This window comes from Oncorhynchus mykiss, chromosome 30 (genome assembly GCF_057628025.1).
Source record: "Oncorhynchus mykiss isolate SJ-2025 chromosome 30, ASM5762802v1, whole genome shotgun sequence".
Classification (NCBI taxonomy): Eukaryota; Metazoa; Chordata; class Actinopteri; order Salmoniformes; family Salmonidae; genus Oncorhynchus; species Oncorhynchus mykiss.
The window spans coordinates 12,440,099-12,455,551 of record NC_143051.1 but is presented as its reverse complement, the minus strand read 5'-3'; the positions used below and the strand labels follow the sequence as shown (position 1 = coordinate 12,455,551).

At 44.5% G+C, this 15,453-nt stretch overlaps 1 long non-coding RNA gene across 1 annotated transcript; it reads left to right on the top strand.

Annotated features, from left to right (window-relative positions):
- Nucleotides 1-11,539: 11,539 nt before the first annotated feature.
- On the top strand, nt 11,540-15,130 carry LOC149970202 (uncharacterized). Its single transcript, XR_016493762.1, has 3 exons — nt 11,540-12,952; nt 13,028-14,257; nt 14,358-15,130. It is a non-coding gene; the product is annotated as an uncharacterized LOC149970202 (long non-coding RNA).
- Nucleotides 15,131-15,453: the final 323 nt, after the last annotated feature.

The window sequence follows — 15,453 nt, the reverse complement described above, 5'->3', positions numbered from 1 at the left end:
CCTCTATCCCTGCCCCATCTCTCCATCCCTATATCCCATCTCTCCATCCCTCTATCCCTGCTCCGTCTCTCCATCCCTCTATGCCTGCCCCATCTCTCCATCCCTCTATGCCTGCCCCATCTCTCCATCCCTCTATCTCTGCTCCGTCCTTCATCTCTCCATCCCTCTATCTCTGCTCCGTCCTTCATCTCTCCATCCCTCTATCCCTGCCCCATCTCTCCATCACTCTATCCCTGCCCCATCTCTCCATCCCTCTATCCCTGCTCCATCCTCCATCTCTCCATCCCTCTATCCCTGCTCCATCTCTCAGTCCTCTATCCCTGCCCCAACTCTCAGTCCTCTATCCCTGCCCCATCTCTCCATCCCTCTATCCCTGCTCCATCCTCCAACTCTCCATCCCTCTATCCCTGCCCCATCTCTCAGTCCTCTATCCCTGCCCCATCTCTCCATCCCTCTATTCCTGCCCCATCTCTCCATTCCTCTATCCCTGCCCCATCTCTCCATCAATCTATCCCTGCCCCATCTCTCCATTCCTCTATCCCTGCCCCATCTCTCCATCCTTCTATCCCTGCCCCATCTCTCCATCCCTCTATCCCTGCCCCATCTCTCCATTCCTCTATCCCTGCCCCATCTCTCCATTCCTCTATCCCTGCCCCATCTCTCCATTCCTCTATCCCTGCCCCATCTCTCCATCCCTCTATGCCTGCCCCATCTCTCCATCCCTCTATGCCTGCCCCATCTCTCCATCTCTCCATCCCTCTATCTCTGCTCCGTCCTTCATCTCTCCATCCCTCTATCTCTGCTCCGTCCTTCATCTCTCCATCCCTCTATCCCTGCCCCATCTCTCCATCACTCTATCCCTGCCCCATCTCTCCATCCCTCTATCCCTGCTCCATCCTCCATCTCTCCATCCCTCTATCCCTGCTCCATCTCTCAGTCCTCTATCCCTGCCCCAACTCTCAGTCCTCTATCCCTGCCCCATCTCTCCATCCCTCTATCCCTGCTCCATCCTCCAACTCTCCATCCCTCTATCCCTGCCCCATCTCTCAGTCCTCTATCCCTGCCCCATTTCTCCATCCCTCTATTCCTGCCCCATCTCTCCATTCCTCTATCCCTGCCCCATCTCTCCATCAATCTATCCCTGCCCCATCTCTCCATTCCTCTATCCCTGCCCCATCTCTCCATCCTTCTATCCCTGCCCCATCTCTCCATCCCTCTATCCCTGCCCCATCTCTCCATTCCTCTATCCCTGCCCCATCTCTCCATTCCTCTATCCCTGCCCCATGTCTCCATCCCTCTATTCCTGCTCCATCTCTCCATTCCTCTATCCCTGCCCCATCTCTCCATTTTTCTATCCCTGCCCCATCTCTCCATCCCTCTAATCCTGCTCCATCTCTCCATTCCTCTATCCCTGCCCCATCTCTCCATCCTCCATCTCTCCATTCCTCTATCCCTGCCCCATCTCTCCATTACTCTATCCCTGCCCCATCTCTCCATCCCTCTATCCCTGTCCCATCTCTCCATCCTTCTATCCCTGCCCCATCTCTCCATTCCTCTATCCCTGCCCCATCTCTCCATTCCTCTATCCCTGCCCCATCTCTCCATTCCTCTATCCCTGCCCCATCTCTCCATCCCTCTATTCCTGCCCCATCTCTCCATTCCTCTATCCCTGCCCCATCTCTCCATTCCTCTATCCCTGCCCCATCTCTCCATTCCTCTATCCCTACTCCATCCTCCATATCTCCATCCCTCTATCCCTGCGCCATCTCTCCATCGCTCTATTCCTGCTCCATCTCTCAGCACTCTATCCCTGCCCCAACTCTCAGTCCTCTATCCCTGCTCCATCTCTCCATCCCTCTATCCCTACTCCATCCTCCATCTCTACATCCCTATATCCCTGCTCCATCCTCCATCTCTCCATCCTCCTATCCCTGCTCCCACACATAGGCACACTGCTCTCCTCTAAATCCTCTGCACCCCAGTGGACATGAACTCTGACTGATGAATTGTAACGGCACCCATGTTGGATCACTATCTTGCATTGATGCATTTACTAACACCTTCCTATTTCCCTTTTTTCTTTACAAAATTCAGAAAAGGTGTAACATTTAAAGCGGTTTTATATCGGAAAGCCACATAATTGTAGATGAGTACGTTATGGTGATTTAGATAGAGTTGCTTCTGGGCTGGGGAACTGAATGAATTGTGTTTTGTAATATTCAAAGCTGTGGGCAGAAGGAGAGAGAGAGCTGGGTTTAGTGGACTGGAGAGGAATCTGGGAAGAGAGTAATCGAGAGGATGTTAGAGAAAGGGAGAGAAAGAGAGGACTGGAGAAAAAGACAGGACTGGAGAGAAACAAATGTGAAGAAAGGACAGGAGAGAAATAACTGGGAAGAGAGGACTGGAGAGAAAGAACTGGGAAGAGAGGACTGGAGAGAATGAGAGGGGAAGAGAGGACTGGAGAGAAAGAACTGGGAAGAGAGGACTGGAGAGAAAGAACTGGGAAGAGAGGACTGGAGAGAAAGAGAGGACTGGAGGGAAAGAACTGGGAAAAGAGGACTGGAGAGAAAGAACTGTGAAGAGAGGACTGGAGAGAAAGAGAGGACTGGAGAAGAAGAGAGGATTGGAGAGAAAGAACTGGGAAGAGAGGACTGGAGAGAAATAACTGGGAAGAGAGGACAGGAGAGAAAGAGAGGACTGGAGAGAAAAAGAGGACTGGAGGGAAAGAGAGGCCTGGAGAGAAATAATTGGGAAGAGAGGACTGGAGAGAAATAACTGGGAAGAGAGGACTGGAGAGAAATAACTGGGAAGAGAGGACTGGAGAAAAAGAGCTGGGAAGAGAGGACTGGAGAGAAAAAGAGGACTGGAGGGAAAGAGAGGACTGGAGAGAAAGAATTGGGAAGAGAGGACTGGAGAGAAAGAACTGGGAAGAGAGGACTGGAGAGAAAGAACTGGAGAGAAAGAACTGGGAAGAGAGAACTGGAGAGAAAGAACTGGGAAGAGAGGATTGGAGAGAAATAACTGGGAAGAGACGGACTGGAGAAAAGAGCTAGGAAGAGAGGACTGGAGAGAAAGAACTGTGAAGAGAGGACTGGAGAGAAAGAGAGGACTGGAGAAGAAGAGAGGATTGGAGAGAAAGAACTGGGAAGAGAGGACTGGAGAGAAAGAACTGGGAAGAGAGGACTGGAGAGAATGAGAGGGGAAGAGAGGATTGGAGAGAAAGAACTGGGAAGAGAGGACTGGAGAAAAGAGCTGGGAAGAGAGGACTGGAGAGAAAGAACTGGGAAGAGAGGATTGGAGAGAAATAACTGGGAAGAGAGGACTGGAGGGAAAGAGGACTGGAGGGAAATAACTGGGATGAGATTACTGGAGAGAAAGAACTGTGAAGAGAGGACTTGAGAGAAAGAGAGGACTGAGAGGAAGAGAGGATTGGAGAGAAAGAACTGGGAAGAGAGGACTGCAGAGAAATAACTGGGAAGAGAGGATTGGAGAGAAAGAACTGGGAAGAGAGGACTGGAGAAAGGAGCTGGGAAGAGAGGACTGGATAGAAAGAACTGGGAAGAGAGAATTGGAGAGAAATAACTGGGAAGAGACTGACTTGAGAGAAAGAGAGGACTGTAGAGAAAGAGAGGATTGGAGAGAAAGAACTGGGAAGAGAGGACTGGAGAGAAATAACTGGGAAGAGAGGACTGGAGAGAAAGAGAGTACTGGAGAGAAAAAGAGGACTGGAGGGAAAGAGAGGACTGGAGAGAAAGAATTGGGAAGAGAGGACTGGAGAGAAATAACTGGGAAGAGAGGACTGGAGAGAAAGAGCTGGGAAGAGAGGACTGGAGAGAAAGAGAGGACTGGAGAGAAAAAGAGGACTGGAGGGAAAGAGAGGACTGGAGAGAGAATTGGGAAGAGAGGACTGGAGAGAAAGAACTGGGAAGAGAGGACTGGAGAGAAAGAGAACTGGAGAGAAAGAACTGGGAAGAGAGAACTGGAGAGAAAGAACTGGGAAGAGAGGACTGGAGAGAATGAACTGGGAAGAGAGGACTGGAGAGAATGAACTGGGAAGAGATGACTGGAGAGAAAGAACTGGGAAGAGAGGATTGGAGAGAAATAACTGGGAAGAGACGGACTGGAGAGAAAGAGAAGACTGTAGAGAAAGAGAAGATTGGAGAGAAAGAACTTGGAAGAGAGGACTGGAGAGAAAGAGAGGACTGGAGAGGAAGAGAGGATTGGAGAGAAAGAACTGGGAAGAGAGGACTGGAGAGAAATAACTCAGAAGAGAGGATTGGAGAGAAAGAACTGGGAAGAGAGGACTGGAGAAAGGAGCTGGGAAGAGAGGACTGGAGAGAAAGAACTGGGAAGAGAGGACTGGAGAGAAATAACTGGGAAGAGAGGACTGGAGAGAAAGAGCTGGGAAGAGAGGACTGGAGAGAAAGAGAGGACTGGAGAGAAAAAGAGGACTGGAGGGAAAGAGAGGACTGGAGAGAAATAATTGGGAAGAGAGGACTGGAGAGAAAGAACTGGGAAGAGACGGACTGGAGAGAAAGAGATAACTGGAGAGAAAGAACTGGGAAGAGAGGATTGGAGAGAAATAACTGGGAAGAGACGGACTGGAGAGAAAGAGAAGACTGTAGAGAAAGAGAAGATTGGAGAGAAAGAACTTGGAAGAGAGGACTGGAGAGAAAGAGAGGACTGGAGAGGAAGAGAGGATTGGAGAGAAAGAACTGGGAAGAGAGGACTGGAGAGAAATAACTGGGAAGAGAGGACTGGCGAGAAAGAGAGGACTGGAGAGGAAGAGAGGATTGGAGAGAAAGAACTGGGAAGAGAGGACTGGAGAGAAAGCTGGGAAGAGAGGACTGGAGAGAAAGCTGAGAAGAGAGGACTGGAGAGAAAGAGTTGGGAAGTGTCAGTGAATCTGAACAAACCTGATCAAAGGTGCATTATGCATCACAGTTGCTAAAACCCTTCTCTTCTCTCTGGCACTTCTGGGTCAATGTGTGTTTGTGTGTGCGAGTTTGCGTAGAGTAGGTGTGTGTACATGTATTTGCGTGTGTGTGTGTGCGTGTGCGTGTGTGTGCATGTGTATGCCTGCGTGCGATTGTGTGTAGGTGCATGTACATGTGTGCATATCTATGTGTGTGAATGTGTGCATGCATGTTTGTCCCTGTATGAGCCAAACTATAATTGTTAGTCTGTGAAGGCATTGCTCACACCTGGGCTTCCCCTGACTCTATCCTCCCCTGTGATTGGTTGCAGATGTCAGTATGCAAATTATGTCAAATTGCAAATACCAGGAACCAATTTGTAGCAATTTCTCACCTCTTTTTCATTCAGCTGCTCACCGCCATAGAAATGCATCAGTCAGAAGGTCAGTGTGTATTCACAGCAAAACCAGCATAAAGAACAACCACAGGAGGAAATCAACAAAGAACATAATTTTGCTGCTGAAGCTCAGGTGTGAGCAAAGCCTTCACAGAAAGGCAATTATAGTTTGGCTCATACAAGGACAAATATGCATGCAATCATTCACACATTCTTAGAGAGCAAAAAGGACAATGTTGCTTATAATGTTACTGAGTTGAATCCAGAGGTCAAATGCTTGTCATTTAATGTTACTGAGTTGAATCCAGAGGTCAGATGCTTGTCATTTAATGTTACTGAGTTGACTCCAGAGGTCAGATGCTTGTCATTTAATGTTACTGAGTTGACTCCAGAGGTCAGATGCTTCTCTTTTAATGTTACTGAGTTGACTCCAGAGGTCAGATGCTTGTCATTTAATGTTACTGAGTTGACTCCAGAGGTCAGATGCTTCTCTTTTAATGTTACTGAGTTGACTCCAGAGGTCAGATGCTATGTCCTTTCAGCTCTCTATATTTGTTGTTTTTCAGTCTTTGCTGCTCTATTTCTTATTTTCAGAGGAAGAGTTGGAAACAGTGTCAGAATATTCAACTCCCACATCTGGAACTAGAAGCTGTGTGTGTGTGTGTGTGTGTGTGTGTGTGTGTGTGTGTGTGTGTGTGTGTGTGTGTGTGTGTGTGTGTGTGTGTGTGTGTGTGTGTGTGTGTGTGTGTGTGTGTGTGTGTGTGTGTGTGTGTGTGTGTGTGTGGACATGATTAGGGTTAGGAGCTAGGGTTAGGGCTAGGTTTAGGGTTAGGGTTAGGAGCTAGGGTTAGGGTAAGAGTACTGGTTAGGGTTAGGGGTTAGGGAAAATAGGATTTTGAATGGGACTGAATTGTGTGTCCCCACAAGGTTAGCTGTACAAGACTGTGTGTGCGTGTGTGTGCTTTTGTGTTTTAAAATGTTTCTGTCATCCTACCTGCGTCTCCCTAATGAAGACCATTGTGTATTGCCTTATTTCTGCTTGGTCGAATTTCAATACTGAGGGCAACAACATCAATAATGACACATGATTGTGATGACAAAGCTGAAAATACAAGGACAACAATAACACAATTATTGTGCAGTCCCAACATTCTGTCCTCCTAAGGGAACATGGAGCTAGGAGTGATGCAGATTAAAGTAGCAGGAGTGTTCTAGTCCTGGGGCCAGCCTCCTAAAACAGCCCCAGGGAAGAGGAGTTACATGAAGTGTTCACTCTCAGCAAGTCCACCAGGGTTAGTGTGTACCCCATGCTTCACATTACTGTTAATGAATAGGATGGTTAGTACTGACACAGACACACACACACACACACACACACACACTCATGCACGCACGTTGGGACACACACACGTAGGCACGAACACACAGAAACACAAACACACATGCACACACAAATTAGCCATTAGCCAAAGATATACCATCCAAACTGAGTCAGCAAGCCTAATGTGTATTCTCCTTTTCTTCTGGAAACTAACAAACACACACTTAGTTAGATACAGCAACAAAGACAAGTACAAGAGAATGATTATACTGTACATATTGACAGATACTAATACAGCAATCACAGATGGCTATCTATATCTTAGCTCTCTGTCTGCTGTCTCTCTCAATCCCTCTTTCGTTCCCTCTTTCTCTCTAGAACGGGGGGATCCGGTATGTTGCACAAGTTGATTAAGGCTTTGGTTGCTGGGCAACAGTGTAATTAAAGGGATTAATTATACAGCCTGGCGCCGCAGTACAATGGAAAACACATCTCAAACACACACACTTTCATACACACCCACACACACACACACACCCACACCCGCACGAGCACGCACAAACGAATGCACGCACACACACACACATGCGCGCGCGCCCACACACACACACACAATGGGTGTATGTAATTTATACAGTGTACTGCACAGACACAATAGGTGTACATAATTTACACAGTTTGCTGCAAACAATAGCCATTGCATTGCTAAATGCTTCTCCAACTCAACTCTACCTAACACAGAAGTTATAACATTATAATAGAACCATCAATAAACTATACTGATGTCACTTGTTAATTCAATCCACTTAAATCAGTGTAGATGACCGGGAGGAGACATTTTTAAGCCTTGAGACAATTGAGACATGGATTGTGAATGTGTGCCATTCAGAGGGTGAATGACAAAATATTTAAGAGCCTTTGAATAGGGTATGGTAATAGGTGCCAGGCCCACTAGTTTGTTTCAAGAAATGCAATGCTACTAGTGTTTTTTATGCTCAACAGATTCCCGTGTGCATCAATAACGGTCCACCATCCAAAGGACATCCAGTCAACTTCACACAACTGTGGGAAGCAGTGGAAGGGAAAGGGGATGCCTAGTCCATTGCACAACTGAATGCATTCAACCGAAATAGGTGTTCTGCATTTAACCCAACCCCTCTGAATCAGAGGTGAAGGGGGCTGACGAATCAGAGGTGAAGGGGGCTGACTTAATTGACGTCCATGTCATCAGCTCCCCAGGGAACAGGTGCTGTTCAAGGGTTAACTGCCTTGCTCAAGGGCAGAATGGCTGATTTCCCCCTCTGACCTAACGCTCTTAACCGCATTGGCTACCTGCCGCCCCTCTTGAGTCAACAATGACCAGCATCTCTGTGGAACGCTTCTGACACATTGTAGAGTCCATGCCCCAACGAATTGAGACTGTTCTGATGGCAAAAGGGGGTTTAACTCAATAGTAGGAAGGTGTTCTTAATGTTTGTACACTCAGTGTATTTTACATACATGGATTGCCAACTGGGGTCATTTTGACACCAAGAAGAAACTATTGGAAAAAAAACAATCCTTGCAAATACATCAATTTATTTCTTATCAGATTTCTGAAGTAAATACAAATGTTGTCATATGTGGTAAAAACAACTGGCATTTAAAGGGGCACTTCATCAACATTTGAAATATACTTAATTTTATTGGCAAAAAGTGATTCCTCTATTGATCCTGAGAGACATGGACTAACTATGTGGCTTAGTTTTCTTTATTTACTTTACCCACAGCCAGCATTGCTGTTAGTGAACCAATGGATATGGTAGGGACAATGGCAGGATGCTTCAAAAGACATGCACAATCCTCAAAGTCACTTCAAACCAAATGTTATAGCATGCAAAATATCATAACAAGTTGCCCATATAGAATATTGCAGGAAATTATATAAATTCTGGTATTTATATACAATTTTCTGTATGATAAAACATTTCCGGGGAGAATGCACAATAACACAGCCCGGTTTGTAAATTTAGAGTAGCTGGTTTCTGTATAACAGTTCTACCAAGTAGACAGAGCATTCGGAACGTATTCAGACCCTTTGACTTTTTCCACATTTTGTTAAGTTACAGCCTTATTAAACAAAACAATTCCCTCATCAATCTACACACAATACCCCATAATGACGAATCGAAAACAGTTTTTTAGGAATATTTGCAACAAAATAAACAGAAATACATTATTTACATAAGTATTCAGACCCTTTGCTATGAGACAAGAAATGGAGCTCAGGTGCATCCTGTTTCCATTGATCATCCTTGAGATGTTTCTACAACTGGATTGGAGTACACCTGTGATAAGTTCAATTGATTGAACATGATTTGGAAAGGAACACACCTGTCTATATAAGGTCCCACAGTTGACAGTGCATGTCAGAGCAAAAACCGTGCCATGAGGTCGAAGGAATTGCCCGTGGAGCTCCAAAACATGATTGTGTCGAGGCACAGATCTGGGGAAGGGTACCTGCAAATGTATGCATCATTGAAGGTCCCCAAGAACACAGTGGCCTACATCATTCTTAAATGGAAGAAGTTTAAAACAAGCAAGACTCTTCCTAGAGCTGGACACTCGGCCAAACTGAGCAATCAGGGGAGAAGGGCATTGGTCAGGGAGGTGAACAAGAACCCAATGGTCACTCTGGCCGAGCTCCAGAGTTCCTCTGTGGAGATGCGATATGGACAATCATCTCTGCAGCACTCCACCAATCAGGCCTTTATGATAGAGAAGCCACTCCTCAGTAAAAGGCACATGACAGCCCACTTGAAGTTTGCCTAAAGGCACCTAAAGGAATCTCAGACCATGAGAAAAAAGATTCTCTGGTCTGATGAAAACAAGATTGAACTCTTTGGACTGAATGTCACGCGTCAAGTCTGGAGGAAACCTGGCACCAGCTCTACGGTGAAGCACAGTGGTGGCAGCATCATGTTGTGGGGATGTTTTTCTACTCAGGATCGAGGGAAAGATGAACAGGGAAAAGTACTGAGAGATCCTTGATGAAAACCTGCTCTAGAGTGCTTAGGACCTCTGTCTCGGGTGAAGGTTCATGTTCCAACAGCACAACAATCAAAAGCAAAGAGCCAAGACAACGCAGGAGTGGCTTCGGAACGAGTTTCTGAAAGTCCTTGATTGGCCAAGCCAGAGCCCGGACTTGAACCCACTCGAACATCTCTGGAGAGACCTGAAAATAGCTGTGCAGCAACACTCCCCATACAACCTGACAGAGCTTGATTGAATCTGCAGAGAAGAATGGGAGAAACTCCCCAAATACAGGTGTGCCAAGCTTGTAGCGTTACACCCAAGTTGACTCAAAAATGTAATTGCTGCCCAAGGTGCTTCAACAAAGTACAGGGTCTGAATACTTACGTAAAGGTCTATATTGTTTATTTTTAGAAATGTAAAAAATGCTTTGTCATTATGGGGTATTGTGAATAGATTGATAAGACAAATAAACATTTAAGCGATTTTAGTAAGGGTGTAGCGTAACAAAATGAGTAAGGGTGTAGCGTAACAAAATTAGTAAGGGTGTAGCGTAACAAAATGAGTAAGGGTGCAGCGTAACAAAATGTGGAGAAAGGCAAGGGGTCTGAATACTTTCCTAAAGCACGGAATATATATATATATGTACAGTGGCTTGCGAAAGTATTCACACCCCCTTGGCATTTTTCCTTTTTTGTTGCCTTACAAACTGCAATTAAAATGGATTTTTGAGGAGTTTGTGTCATTTGATTTACACAACATACTTTGAAGATGTGAAATATTTTTTATTGTGAAACAAACAAGAAATAACACAAAAAAAAACTGAAAACGTGAGTGTGCATAACTATTCACCCACCCCAAAGTCAATACTTTGTAGTGCCAACTTCTGCAGAAATTACATCTGCAAGTCTCTTGGGGTATGTCTCTATAAGCTTGACACATCTAGCCTATGGGATTTTTGCCCATTCTTCAAGGAATAACTGCTTCAGCTCCTGCAAGTTGGATTGGTTCCGCTGGTGTACAGCAATCTTTAAGTCATACCACAGATTCTCAATTGGATTGAGGTCTGGGCTTTGACCAGGCCATTCTAAGACATTTAAATGTTTCCCCTTAAACCACCCACGTCTTGCTTTCGCAGTATGCTTAGAGTCATTGCCCTGCTTGAAGGTGAACCTCTTTCCCATTCTCAAATCTTAGAAAGACTGAAACAGGTTTCTCTCAAGACTTTCCCTGCATTTAGCGCCATCCATCATTACTTCAATTCTGACCAGTTTCCCAGTCCCTGCCAATGAAAAACATCCCCAGCTGCCACCACCACAGTGAAGCTGTGGGGATGGTATTCTCGGGGTGATGAGAGGTGTTGTGTTTGCACCAGACATAGCATTTTCCTTGATGACCATAAAGCTCAATTTGAATCTAATCTGACCAGAGTACATTCTTCCATATGTTTGGGGAGTCTCCCACACAAATGTGTTTGCTTATTTTTTTTTAAGCAATGGCTTTTTTCTCTCCACTCTTGCACAAAGCCCAGCTCTGTGGAGTGTATGACTTAAAGTGGTCTTATGGACAGATACTCCAATCTCCGCTGTGGAGCTTTGCAGCTTTGTTCTCTTTGTTGCCTCTCTGGTTAATGCCCTCCTTGCCTGCTCCGTGAGTTTTGGTGGGTGGCCCTCTCTTTGCAGGTTTGTTGTGGTGCCAAATTCTTTCCATTTTAATATAATGGATTTAATGGTGCTCTGTGGGATGTTCAAAGTTTCTGATATTTTTTTTATAACCCAACCCTGATCTGTACTTCTCTAAAACTTTGTCCCTGACCTGTTTGGAGAGCTCCTTGGTCTTCATGGTGCAGCTTTCTTGGTGGTGCCTTTTGGTTAGTGGTTTTGCAGAATCTGGGGCCTTTCAGAACAGGTGTATATATACTGAGATTATGTGACAGATCATGTGACACTTAGATTGCACAGAGGTGGACTTTACTTAACAAATGATGTGACTTCTGAAGGTTGTACCAGATCTTGTTTAGGGGCTTCATAGCACAGGGCGTGAATACATATGTATGCACCACTTTTGTTTTTAATTTTTCCCAATTTTTTTAAACAAGTTATTTTTCATTTCACTTCAGCAATTTGGACTATTTTGTGTATGTCCATTACATGAAATCCACTGTACATGCCAATAATGCTCAATGAAGATTGAGTGTATCTGAGTTCTGTATTGCAGTTCATTTTCATCAAATTGCCATAGGCCGAATTAGGTATTTTTGACTGGGGTCCATATTCTGACCCCAAGATATATATTTATTTATTGATCAGGGGTTTGAATAGATACGGGGAACCAAACAAAACCCCGAAAATCACAAACATTTGCAAGCAACAGAATCAGAACCGAGAAGGAAAGTGATCTATACTCTTCCTGAACGGAGCAGCTATTTTAAAAGCACGAGAACTGGTTAATATCATTATTTACCTGCTGGGCATTTTTTTTAAGTTCCACAAAAAAGCAACCAAGCGCCAGTTTAAAGTCCTCACTCTGTCACTCAGAAACATATTCCTCAGAAATGTCTGCCTGCATGACTGTCAATTGAAAATATTTGCTAGTGTGTCTGCGTGTGTAGGCTACCTGCCCCTCCCCCTCGTAGCATAGTTTACTGTAGCCTACTGACATTACAATCGTGATTCAGAAATTAGACAGAGACATTTTTAAATAGAGAATGGATAAATGTTTTCAATACTAATTATGGATGCTATAGTTATCCCATTTCACATTGGATTTATTAACTGCATTAAAGTTAAAATGTTACATTTATTTAATTTTAATTTCATTATTGTACCGCTTTGCACACAAACACAAGCTTCTTAGCTACAGTAGCTGGCTAAGGCTTTCAAAGGCATTCAAAGTTCCTTCAAAGAAGCCGCTCCTCCGTAGATATAATTATGTGGGACTAAATCAGATAATGCATGTCAGAACAATAAGATGCCCGGTGCTTCAAGCCACGTTTATTCCTTCACCCTGTCTTGCTCTCTCCTCAACCGCAAAATCTCAGTCACATCAAGTGCCCTACACTTGTCTGTCAAATGCATGTAAATGACTCTATCAACGCAGTCCTGCATTCGAGGAAGAGGAAATGAATCTGGCTTAATGACTGTTTACCTTACGTCTGTATGAAATCTGTTTGTCCCATCTGATTTACTGACCAAGAAACAGGGAGAAGCCCAACTGGAGAAAGAAGGCTCTGCTATCTCACTCTCCAGCATGTACCTCCAAGACTCCACTTCGCCAGATGATTACGTGAACTATCAAGTTAGCCAGGTGAATCTGGCGGTGATTACAGCCATCTATTGTATAATTATGCTAAACTAATTGTATCTGGAATTTGTCTTTCAGCATTAGTAGAACACGTCTGACTCTCCTCCACCAGTCATACAAGGAGAATGGTCTAATGCCTCCAATCAGAAAGACCCGTGGAACACACCTGTCTCTCCTCCACCAGTCATATAAGGAGAATGGTCTAATGCCTCCAATCAGAAAGACCCGTAGAACACACCTGTCTCTCCTCCACCAGTCATATAAGGAGAATGGTCTAATGCCTCCAATCAGAAAGACCCGTAGAACACACCTGTCTCTCCTCCACCAGTCATACAAGGAGAATGGACTAATGCCTCCAATCAGAAAGACCTGTAGAACACGCCTGTCTCTCCTCCACCAGTCATACAAGGAGAATGGACTAATGCCTCCAATCAGAAAGACCTGTAGAACACGCCTGTCTCTCCTCCACCAGTCATACAAGGAGAAGGGTTCTAACGCCTTCCTTCAAAAAGAGAGCTGGCCCAAGCAAGCACAGATTACACCTGAAGCATGAGGACTTGCAGCCAGTTGTGAACTTCACCAACAACTACGCAGAGCATAATGCAACAGTAGTAGCAGGATGCCACCCAGGACAACAAACACTTTGGTGGAAAGCTGCTGCCAATCTCATGTGTCAAAAGCAGCGGTGTGGAGTCTCTACAAGGAATCAATGACTACACTTGGTATCTAAAGCATAAACAACACCTACACTACCGGTCAAAAGTTTTAGAACACCTACTCATTCAAGGGTTTTTCTTCATTTTTACTATTTTCTACATTATAGAATAATAGTGAAGACATAAACTATGAAATAAAATGTAGTAACCAAAAAAGTGTTAAACAAATCAAAATACATTTTATATTTGAGATTCTTCAAATAGACACCCTTTGCCTTGATGATATCTTTGCACACTCTTGGCATTCTCCTAACCAGCTTCACCTGGAATGCATGGAGCTGGTTGAGAAAACTAATAGTGTATTTTGATTATTTAATTTAGATTCTACATGAATGGCACTATCTCACATTGTGTATTTTTCAGAGATACGTGTAGTCTGGCTGTCTTCCTTCAGGAATCTTTTGAGAGATTGCTGGTATGGTGAAGGACAGCAGTGTGAAAGAGGTTAACATCCCACAGCTGGTTGGACTGGAGGATGGTATGGTGCTGGTGGAATGTTATGGCTGGCAACAACACCTGACTCCGTACTTCAGGCCGCTGCCACAGATCAAGCAGTACCAGCACTTCAGGAGAAAATCATTTTCATTGCATTGTATGAGGTTATTCTTATTATCTAAACTTGGGATGTAAATTGATGTTATTCAAGGTTGTAATGTCTTCTCTATTCCTTTGCCTATTTTCCTGTTTTACAGCTTTGATGCTCTAGAGCCTGGTGTTATTTGTTTCCAAGGAGCGTTCAGACTCAGTCGGGACCAGGTTCCAGCTGCTGCGCAACACTGACGTCCTTCCTCCCATGGTCTGACTGTACAAGCATCACCTGGACTGGACACAACTAGACAAACATATTTTTGAGAAGATCAGGGAGTTTTGCGACAAACAGGCCATGGACATCACATGCCCTGCACCAAAGTCAAGGGCAGGACAGAAACAGGCTCTACGAATATAGATTCCCTTGTTCATGCGTGGTGCGGGTGGACCAGTTCATCACTGGGGGGCGAGTTCCCAGTCATCCAGACTATCTGCAGTGCCTAATAGCAACACTTTCACATGACTCTCTCCTAGCACACACACACACACACGCCATACATTGCTTCTGCTATTGATTTGTTCTCCTTCTGCTCAGCCACTGAGCTGTTACTGCATAAACAGTAACAACCTCATCCATCACCTGTTTAGCACATGGCCTCACATGTGAATCCTCAAAGAGATGGGTGGGTCTAAGGCTTATTAGGCTGTGAATGATGTTGAATAGGTGTAGATAAAGAACAGCTCTCCAGTAGGTGCACCAAACCAAAAAAAGGTAATTTTCTCAAATGTAGGGTTACAAGTTTATCAACATTCAAAGCAGAATTCTTTGCCATTGTTCCTCAACTGCAGTTTATGATATACCATTTTCTAACTTTGTCTCTACTTTCATTCAAAGTAAAAAAAATAAAACAAATAAAATGTTGCTACATGAGACGAATCAAGGCGGTGAGTCACAAATGGGTACCTACTCTTTCACACAAAACACAGCACTTTTCACAATCCAAAACCCTGTCTTTGACACAGCACAAATGCAGTGTTTTGTCATTATCCAAGTCAATGAGTTCTCCACAACGAAAACCTTGTTTTTTTCATCTCCACAACGGCAAAGCAGAAATGTTTCATAATTGCTTTCAACTCATCCAGTGCAGGTGAATGTTGCACATGAAGAGTTCATTTCCAAACGCTATATGCACCCATTTTCACATCTGTGTTTTTTTCATCAGAAATGATTTCTTATGGATATGTTCTTTTTTGTGTAAA